We start from the raw sequence: 9,722 nt of genomic DNA, 5'->3' as shown, positions 1-9,722 counted from the left end.
GTATAATTTGCCTCAGCGTCACAAGTTTTGATATTTTTACAGCTATAAACTCAACAGGTCTAAACAGGACTTCCCACTCACCGATCCTATAACTTTGTACACTCAGGATACTGACGTCATTCAAAAGATCATACAATTCTCTGTTGCACAATACAAAATCTTTATTTCTGAAATAATCTTCAGTCAGAAGGTCCAAGGCGATATGCAAGCTGGTCGTCAGTGATAGTATTAACTGCCTCATACGGCATTTGAATGAGGTCCAGTACTCATTCGTTGTAGGTAGCCACTCATTGATACACTAGTTGGCTATGCATTTAGGATTGTCACACTGCATCGCCATGGGAGGCTCACTAATGTTCATATAGCGCAGAGTTACAGGCTGTATTTCAGCTATTCTTTCTTTAAACGACACATAGACCAATCTGGCAATACATATGTATCCCGGACATAACTCAGAAGCATCTTGCGCACCAACATTCTGATGCTTGTCCTAAATGTGAGTAAGTGTGTCACATTAAATAATACAATAATGGCATCCTATTGGGGTACTCATCATTTTTTAACAGTTTTTGTGGGGCTAAAGAGTTGACTTGTCTACTTTTAAAATAAATATCACACCTTAGGCTTGCTATAGTCCTTTCTGCCATCCTTCTAATAAAATATGTACTCAAATCTTGCATACAAAAGAGTTTTGAGCTTGGCTCAGATTAACATTGGATCTCTTTGAACGTGGTCGACAAGACCTTAATCATATCAGGGTGGACATCTTTCTTTTCCATGGACAAACCATATAGCAACCTCAACAGTTTATATACTTTGTGTGGTTCTCGCAAGCTACATATATGATGGATTGTTCTTGAAGTGTATGAGATGTATAGACAATCGTGAGCTTCCTGCTGTGGATCATTAATTTTATAGGCGTAACAGATGTTGTGATAGTCACGTTTGACTCATGCGTTCAAAACAATCGCAGCAAAACCTTTAACAGGCCATAAGGCTGCACAGGGTACGCCTGGAGCTTCCTTTTCAAAATCTGCACTATTATAGGTACAAACACATTTCTTACGTGGCTCTTTGTAGAACTTTCAGTCTGTTTTGAACAGCATTTGCAGTAAAAATGTGTGGGTTAACCTTTGGTGGCGTTACCTCTACAACAGCTATTTTTGCTGATGTTTTCTGTAGTTCAAAAAAGAAAGAAAATATTGCCATATATACTGTATAAGTATGTGGCTATAATGATTTTTACTAACCTCGTCTTTTCCATGGGACTCGGCGTCAGCTCTGAAATCTTAGGAGTCGCTGAGGTCCATTGAGGCATAACCGACGTCAGTTTGCTTGAGGCTGTTGCACGATGATAGTATCTGGAGCTGATTCCTCCAGAAATCCCATATCTTCATAGACCTACGAGTTATGAGCGGTTATAGATTCATCACCATCTTCCATGTCAATGAAATTATTTCCAGCATTTGCTTTGTTACTCAAGGCTTTGCTGCCACTGCTGGAGCCCTTAATAAGGGATATAAGTTGCCACAAATCCTTGAGGCTGAGCGTTTCCAACCGCCATCAGAGGTACTTGTCAAAACCAATGACATCGTGACCACCCTCTTTAAGGTCACTCTGCTGCGTATTCTGCTCCATTGTTGCTGGTGTCATGCTACAATAATATGTAATGATAGTGTTCAACCCACCATCAGAGGGAGTCTTTTCGATGAGGTGACTGTATCTCTTCATGGCCGAGCAATCTCTTTCTGGAGCGCGGCTCCTGTGTTTTGCATAGGCTGCTTAGGGGCTCCTTATATGTATTCTAAGCATCCAAAAAGGGGCATACTCCTCTACATTACATCATGGTCGCCTGATCTCCAGGGGCTCTGGTTCATTGAGGGCTGCCGCATAGCCCTAACCACGTGGTAGGTCCATGAGCACATGACTAGCATGTGACCAGGGTGATGTCACAAGACACATGGCCCAATACAGTCAAGAGACCCCACGAAGTTACGTCACTACCATCATTGCCGTCACCCAGAAGTCCCGGTAATGAAGTGACATCACTTTCGGGCAGGGACAACTCTTACTTTTTGCTTGATGTTGAAGGTATCCCTCATTACTTCTGTGACTCATGGAAGAATCAAGCGCTGCTCCACTATTTGAAAACTATTTCACACAAATAAAAATCTAAATTAAAATTTTTACAATGCAAGTGGCATCCACTAATTTAGACTGGTAAATTAAGAAAAAGGAAAATGGCACACTTGTCTCTCCATAGTGGTGAGGCATGCTTGTGCATTGGTCATCATACAACCACTTGCCTGCAGAATGATGTGGCCACATCACAGTGCTTTTTCTTTTTTTTATGCTGATGCTGCCAAGCAATTAGGTCAGCAAGGTGAGACATTGACTTTGTCAGTGCTTGTTTCTCTGTGTGATCTCCTGGTACAATGAGCACCATACTCAGTTTTTGGAATTGCTCCTTATGTATTTTACACATTGAAAGAAGTTGCTCATTGGCTAACTGCTCATCCAGCTGTAGTACTAATTAACGTACTTTAAGTACATACTTTGATATGGTGCAGGCATCAAAGTCATGACCAGAGAACAAAGATGGAAGAACCTCCCCTGGAAGGTAATGAGCAATTTGCAGGACATTGATGCCACTCATTATTCTAAAGAGAGATGGGCAGAAGAAGTGAGGGACACAAGTGAGGGACACAGAGCACGTAAATTGTCAGCCGCTTACACTGTTAAAATTACACAGAATGAACTGAGACATACCAGTAACCCTTTGAAACAGGAATCACCTTCAGAGATGTAGCAAACACTAGGGAGATAGTCTGCCAACCACGATAAAGGGGATAATCGCCATTGTTTGACATGAGGATTGGTGTTTGCGGGCATCTCTCGCTTTGCAGGCAGAGGGGGAGAGATGGGGTGGATTGTGTGGCAGTCTTGTTGGGGTGCAGAGTGTGTGGAAAGGGGTACTTTGGGATGTCAATTTTTGTGCCACATAGCAAGATGTAGTGCCTGTCGGTCTGCTGTGCACCTGAAGGGGATGGGAAACAGGACTGAGGTGCATTTTATGTTTTGAGGTGTGATGGAAACTTTTAGTTTAATAGGATCGAAACAGGTGGAGCAAACAGAACTGGTTTGGGGTGACTTCTTTTTCAAGTACCTCTCCATGCAGTTCTACAGACACAGCCTTTGTTTAAGGTGATGCTCCCTCACAGCAGGGTAGTCTCCAGCCTGGAGCACCCACAATGTAGGCACAAAGAGGTGTGAACTATCTACCCTAATTATGAAAAAATACAGTGATTAGGAAAGAGATACAAGGCAGAGCTCACATAAAGGACCCTTCTCACGCTGAACAACAGACTGCAGCTCCCTGCACCCCCACCCTGTAATTCGATTTCTATAAGAGCCTTTTCTCCTTTGTCATCACTTCACTGTCTAGGTCTCCTCCCTCCTGCATCCTGGTACATTTCCACTGTCTGGGTAAACAAATTCACCCCAACTTGTGCACAGAAACAGGCCTGGGACATCCAGAATAGAGGCCACAGGCCTTCATCACTCTGCTTCGCTTACTCATATAATGCATATACTACAATAGTTATATGCACAAACATGTAAAACATATACTTGGACCTGATTAGGTGACAAAACTGTATAACTGTATTCACTCTCAGTCAGTGCCAAATAACAATATTATTGTGAGTTTTTTGCACCAACTCACCTTGTGCAACGTACAGACTCTGTACCAAGGTTTAAGTGGATTGTCCTAGGCCACAACACGCTAGCGCATTTACATTTTAAATGATGTGTACACTTGGAATCACATGTTTAGCTGTCTGCACAGTATATGGAGCACTATGTACAATGATGTTTCTTTGGGCAGCTTACACTCTCCGATTGCTTGCTAACTCCTCCCACTATACTCCTTAACCCTGAATGAAATATTGATTTTGAATTACTCCCTTTATTCCTCTCTTTTCTTTCTTCAAAGTGACCCTATTCTTATCTTTCATCCTCTGCATACCTTCCAGAATAGCATTCTCTGTCTCATGCTTGTCTGCCTCAGTCCTTCTTATTTGTAATTCTGCAACTGGCTGACATCTCATTTCATTGATCACAACCCCTCCTCTTTAAAACTCTATCCCTGTAATCTAACATTACCTAATCTCCACCACCCTATCTATCTCAGCAATCATTCACTTTATACCACATAGCCCCCACTAATGATCACACCTACCTGGTATTAATATATCACAAAGTAATTAGAGTAACTGCATGCAGTTTTTCTTGGCAGCACGTGACTAATCGCGATAACCAACAATAACCACTAGATTAATTACTAACTTTGGGTTCCGGAATAGCATGCTACTCACCGTAAAGCCCTTCAACACCTCATATAGGGTAGAAAGAACTATATAAATCCAAATACAATTACAATAATTAAATGTTTTACATAGATAACAATGGTAACCTGCAACATGCAAACGTTTTTACTGTGCACTTTTAACATTTTACTTGACTGCAGTTAATATATGCCTCATATTAAAATGGCCAATGTTAGTCTTCTCTGTGTTGTGTGCCGTTCATCATCTTTTTTTCCATTTCAGGAGAGAAGCAGTACCAACAACCTTTAAGATATGGCGTTTTTGACGCTTCCTCATTTGGAATGTTTAGTTTTGCACTATTTTCAAAGTATTCGCTAATTAGTGCAGCTGGAGAAAACATCTCGGATTGTTATTATCTTAATTTTCAGAAACTAAAGTCTGAAGGTCACTAAGAAGAGATTGCATTGTAATTTGAGGCTACTCCATCAGAAATGTACCTTAACCAGATTGATTCTCCACATGGGACTCGGATATAGGTGTAGCGAGTTGACGAAATTGTGTTATTTACCTAATGCAATATAGACATCTGCTCAGATGATGCGCTTTCAGCTGAAAGCCCGATAACGGTCCTAGGATGCGTGTTTCCAGTCCAGGGAGGACCTGACCTGGCAGTTCGGGCTGGACTGTTCCCATTGGGCGCAGGGTCAAGACTGATTTGCATATGGCTGGGTCCAAACTGGAATGGCAGGGTGAGCAAAAAAACAATGGATTTAGGCTCAGATCTCTGTACTGGGGTGAATGTATGACATTGTTCTGCATTCTGTCCATCAATTGTTCGTTTTGCTTTATATTTGAAGTCTTTTTGTCTTGCCCAAAGAAGTTAGACTTTTAGGCAACTGCCTTCCCCACTTAATTGATGAATCTTTATTTTGTTTTATAGATAGTGCCTTTCAGAGGCTTTTCTCACTGACACCTTCTGCCTGACTTCTCCCCAACTTTCCAGACTTTTCCTTAACTTAGGTGAGTAGGATTTTCCATTCATGGGAAACTGAGCATAATTTGATTCATTTTAAGACAACTTTATAATGGTTTGTCTTTGCATTTATGATTTTAAATTACTTTGAAATATATTGACTAATACATTCATGCATTTACTACTGAATTACCACTAATTTGGTGATCTGAACTTGCAACATTGCTACTCTTTCAATACACTTTTATGGTTTGCAAATATAAAATATTTCTGTCATCCTTGTGGGATCAAATGTGCTTCATAATATTGAATTTTATTGTATGTTACGCCACCCTCTATCTGAGCTAAAAGGTCCATCTGCTTGAGTACAGCCTGGTTTTGATTTTGCACCACAAAGTTGCACGGTGCAAAGTGCTCCATCAAGGCCATTTATTACTTGTCATGAGCACAGCGAGACACCTACATTGACTCTTAGTGAAAGTCCAGTCATGTATTTAACCTCTTGAGTGCCCATGACGAGATGGTCTCGTCATGGGCCGCGGTTGCGCTGTGCCCATGACGAGACTATCTCGTCATGAACCCCGCCCGCTAATGAAAGGGCCGGCACAGGGCGGGGAAAGGGCGGGGCACTCAAGGGGTTAATACCAGAGTATACATTTGGGTTTGTTTTCTCCCTAGGTTCCATTGCTGATGTATGGGAGATTCCATTGTCAATAATCTCTTTGATTCACAGACTATTGATGTTTCCAATAAACACTGTAGAGCCTTAACCAAACGGTGATGCAAAGTTTTCTTAGACACCCGTATTACTGCTGCTTGATGATATGTTGAAAATTGTGATCTTGGTTATATCACAAATAGCTAAAAATCTATTTTAAAAGTGTTTCCTTCCTTAGTCTCTGATCTAACAGTTTAAGACACACTGGCGTTCCTTCCGACCTTGGAACTACCAATCCGCAAAATAGATCTGAGCTAAATCTGGCACTGCATTTTCAGCGTTCATTTCGGTGCTATTTTCTCTACCATTCCGAGATTGACAATTTAGATTCAACAATAATGTGTGGAAACATTTTGAGTGCACTAGATTTCGAAACCTGTTTTCACCCAGCAATGTCCTCAAATTAGAACTGAAAGAATTAATGCTGAGAAAAATCCAGTAAGTGTGTAAATCTCACACAAGCCTAATTTACGTCCAACTTTTAATTTGCAGGCGCATTTTGAATGACAGCCACAGTTTCCGGCACAAACAGCTACTTATCAGGACACAAGCGCTGATTTTGTAACAATGTTAAAGCCCCTCCAAATAAATGCAAAGCTCTTGGAGGACCTGTACTTCTACAAAGCTAAAATAGCAAACACATGTGGGTAAGCAAAAATAAAACTACAGAACAGGTAGGTCGGGTCAGTGTGGTGAGTAGTTGGAGATTGTGAAGCTTCTGGGTGGGCTTGGCTGTCCTTAACATGCTGTCATATTTTTTCTGTATTTCTAGGAACTACTTGCAGAAGGTCAAGTTATTTGAATCACTACAGCTAAACATTTGGACTCCACAGAAAGAAAGTCTTAAATTCACAGGATATTCCACAGCTGGTTGTGCCCTTTCCTCACAAATGTTTTGTCAGACCAGTATGTGTCTTTCTTTTCACACAAAATCACAAAAAAATGAAAAGTCAGAAACCTCTTGAGATCGTAAATTACCCTTTATTTTCTTTCTTTGCCATGTCTTGCCTTTTGCCGTAGCTCTCTGATTAACAAAGCACACCAAACCCTCCCAAAAGTGGCCTTTCCTTTTCCGTCTCTAAACCAGGGTTTCCGGAAAACATTCCTCAAAAATGAAACTGGAGAGATGTCCTTTTGTCCTTTTTCGAAACTTCAGCTCACTGTAAATAAGTTGTAAATTCTGGCTCTGTTTTCGTGATCATACTGGGAACGCTCCAATTTCTAAATTACAGTTTCAACTTTTTCTCTCTTAGTTTCCTTGAAAACAGCATGTGAACGTGATACAAGAATATGAATTTGGAGTGATGGCCACCTTTGAGAGCAGCAAATTTGCAAAAGATATCATAAACGTAACAGAAAATTATGGTAAATTGTCCACCTTCTGTCATCAGTTTCATTGCAAAAACAGAAGCCTAAAAAACATTTGTGAAGAGTGTGCAACTGAAAATATCCCTTTTATGGTAATTTATTAATCTCAGTGGAGTGGTTGATTTCCTTATTTCAACAGAAATTATAAAGGTTTGACATGTTTTTACTAACCAACTTTCGGCCATTTGGCCTTTTGCCCAAGACTACCGGACAAATCATCAATCACGCATGTCTAATAATGTAAAAAAAAGTGAAAAAGGTCAGACTGATCGTTTTGTCAGTCCTGTGTAGAAACTAAAGTTCAGTAGAAGTAAGTGTGGTGCGAAAGAATCAATGTGTGCAATAGATATCAGGAATGCTGGAACAATTTTCAAGAGTGGGAATACTGCCATCAATGTTACATTTCTGAAGTCACAGCGATTGTGAATATTCCAAGTAACAAGTGTAACAACTGAGCCATGCCATTCAGTAGGAGAGTGGTAAGGGTGTTGTATGTAGCCGATGGGGCACTTTGGAGTACACTGTTACAAATATATTGCTAAAGCATGGTGGTAGCACACTGTCTTTTACAAACAGCACATTCTCCATTGAGATGGCCGCCACATTTGCACAGACAAGCAGTTTTTCTAATAAAACTATTTAGTACACATGCAACTAAAGGGTTTGTATTTTTTTTTCTTTTTTAAATCATTATTTGCATCACAATTCTGAATTACAAAAAAAGTGCCTTATGTGCATTCGTAATGGCTGAAATATTCTGAAATATTTGAATATTTATTTTCCAGGTATTTAAATGTTGTTGTGTGTTAGAATACAATTGATTTAACTCCTACTGCATAATGTTAATAACATAGTTTATGTACAAAATCCTCTCACTTTGCAATCAGAGAAAGAAAACAAAAGTAAACACCAATCTCCAAGTTAAATGAATAAGCAGACATTTGTCAGTCATAGCCTGACATTTCACCTCTGTCTTTCAGTGCATAACAAATGTGACAAGATAAAAACAAAGACCCAGATTTATGAAGCCCTTGCATTGCCATTACATCATGTAAGGTGGCGCAAGGCAACACAAGAGCTTCAGTGAGAGTTATTGATCCACCCAAAGCCATCTTTGGCTTAGTAAATAAAGAGTAGCGCAAGGCAGTCTATCTGTATGTGTACCGAGACTCCGCAGGCATAAAGATACTACTAGCAAAGATAATAAATACCTGTGTGAACAGCTAACAATCATAAACTTACACAAAAGTGTAAATCCCCTTGGTGAATTAGGTCCATAATTGTTCATAAGTAAAATGATGTATTCTCTTTTTAATATAGGAAACATCTGTCTCTTTTGTAAAGCATGATGCAATGGAGAGAGCACAAATCTCATTTGGTTTCATGACTATCCATGCAGGTATTTGTAGAAACAATCTATCATGTATGCCCCTCTAAGAGACCCACTAGAGTGAATGTCAGATTGTATACAAATCTAGTTATTCACTGCTATGATGTAGCAACAGTGGGAAACAAAAGTTGTTTTCCACTGCTGTCATGTCATAACGGAATTCCAGGCCACACTGACAGGGCTCTCACACAGCCTGTCAGCATGGTGTTGGCTCTCCACTTCAAAGGAGAAGAGAAAGTCCAGTTTTTGCAGGAAGGGAAGGCAAAGAGGTGGTAGAGATGGGTGGCAGCAGACTGGGTTTTATTTTTGCTTTGAATGGGGGAGTAATGGATTGAAATGGATTGAAGAGAGGGTGATGTGGGCGTCTGGTGGGACGGACAGCTTTTCTTTTTACATTTTGGTAAGAAGGGGGCAGTAAATGCAGAGGTTGGTGGGGGACAGTGGCAGGCAGAATTCCAGGTATGTTTTATTTCTGTGGGGAGGGGCAGGGCATGAGGGACACAGGGTATATCAAGAGCCGGGGGATGAGGCAGGTTGGGCTATGTTGTGTAAAACTGCCCCTCATCTCCTCTACCCGTGCATAGCTTCTGAAAGGGGTAGATGATTTAGATCACCATACATAGCATCAAATTGAAGATGGGTAACAGTGCAGCATTGGGACGATTTTTCTTTTTGTGGTCCTGAGTGACACCATATACAATTCCGGCTCCATTCTCGTTATTTATTTTATATCACTTTGAAACCACTGAGATGTACAAAACATTCTAGATGAGAAGGGTTCCAGATCAGACAGTTTGCTGGTTGTTGCTACTTTGCATTCAATATATTTATTTCTGGGGAATAAATAGATTTAATTGTATACACATGTTGATAATCGCTACACTGGCTGTGGTTGAGATAAAATAAATAGGTGGAGGACAAGGCCATTTTGTGTAGCCAGCATGC

At 40.4% G+C, this 9,722-nt stretch overlaps 1 pseudogene; it reads right to left on the bottom strand.

Annotated features, from left to right (window-relative positions):
• Positions 1–509: 509 nt before the first annotated feature.
• On the bottom strand, positions 510–1,114 carry LOC146821612 (uncharacterized; annotated as a pseudogene).
• Positions 1,115–9,722: the final 8,608 nt, after the last annotated feature.

Source organism: Triturus cristatus, chromosome 6 (genome assembly GCF_964204655.1).
Source record: "Triturus cristatus chromosome 6, aTriCri1.1, whole genome shotgun sequence".
In the NCBI taxonomy this organism is placed as follows: Eukaryota; Metazoa; Chordata; class Amphibia; order Caudata; family Salamandridae; genus Triturus; species Triturus cristatus.
Note: the sequence above shows the minus strand (reverse complement) of the source record. Positions and strands in the feature narration are given on the sequence as shown.